Source organism: Octopus bimaculoides, chromosome 15, assembly GCF_001194135.2.
Source record: "Octopus bimaculoides isolate UCB-OBI-ISO-001 chromosome 15, ASM119413v2, whole genome shotgun sequence".
In the NCBI taxonomy this organism is placed as follows: Eukaryota; Metazoa; Mollusca; class Cephalopoda; order Octopoda; family Octopodidae; genus Octopus; species Octopus bimaculoides.
In genome coordinates this window covers 23,289,449-23,290,824 of record NC_068995.1, presented here as the reverse complement: position 1 = coordinate 23,290,824, position 1,376 = coordinate 23,289,449, and positions in this window count along the sequence as shown.

Below are 1,376 nucleotides of genomic sequence, written 5' to 3'. Positions count from 1 at the left end.
TATATATATATATATATATATATATATTGTCATTCAGATGTCATCATTATTCTTTCTCACGATTAGATATTTAAGAAAGCGCGATGCAGCGCTGTTTGAAATATAAGATTTTATGCTTTCGGTGGTTACTGTGTTCGTATCTTACCAATTTCTCTACACGTTAAATTCTGATGCCCGCTATATTAATGAGGAACTATGAGATTCAACGTTACGTAATACTGTAGAGTGCCATGATTCTATCGAGAGTCTTCATAAATAAAGTTATATTTTAAACCAAGTTAAAGGCCATTGTAGTATGATTAATTAACTATTTACTGAACTCTTCTCACAATAACGTAGTGACCCACAGGAGTTCCTAATGCATGCTGTGTTAATCTGACAATCCATTACGCATGTCAATCGGTCGACTAACAATTATGAAAACAATTTGGTTAGGATTTTCAGTGATGGAAACTGAGAACAAATGAAAAACAATAGTTTTCATTTCATAGACTGGATGGTGATAATAAACGGCGTGCAATACTATAATACACTGCACCAATCCATTAAATGTATGTATTGGACACATTAATCCCTTGTGTATGAACGTTCATTAATTAAAAGTAGATGCATTGCTTCGTCCATTTCTCTCTGTCTATATCCATCATGCTAAAAGAGGAGATATTGAGGCGGTGCCTACATCCATGTACGCAAATGCACACATATTGCATATCTGCATATGAGTTAAAAGTATCTCTACCTATCTATAAATACGTGTGTGTTTGTGTATGTTTATACTAAGATAATACTTTCGCCAATACAGTCATAGAAACAAAACCATGCATATACACATGCTTACTCAAAGTAGCAAATGAAATATTACAAAACAAAGGATTATTCATTATGATATGTGATTGTTAAAAAATTATACTAACTTACATTTATGTTAGCGCGGGCTCCGCTGTGGGGTAAGAGATTTGTTTCCCAACCACATGGTTGCGACAGTAGTCCCACTGCAAAGCACCTTCGACAAGTGTTTTTTACTATAGCCTCGAGGTTATATTATAGAATTATGTGCGTATGCGTGTGTGTGTGTGTGTGTGTGTGTGTGTGTGTGTGTGTGTGTATGTGGGCGTGCATGTATGTCTTTGTGTGTTCCCCTGCACACCCTTGTACCTTAGCTTTTCGGTAAAGGAGACCGATAATGTAAATAACAAGCTTTAAAAAATGTTCGTTTCCAAAACGAAAACCTTCAAGGCTGCTTGGCAGCAGCTTCATGGCTGAAACGAATGAAGAGGTTTGCAAAGAGCTATTAACATAGATATTAGTTGAGGAAGAGATCATGCATTGCACAATGTATGGCTAATTCGTTCTTAAGTGATTGTGTGTTTGTTATA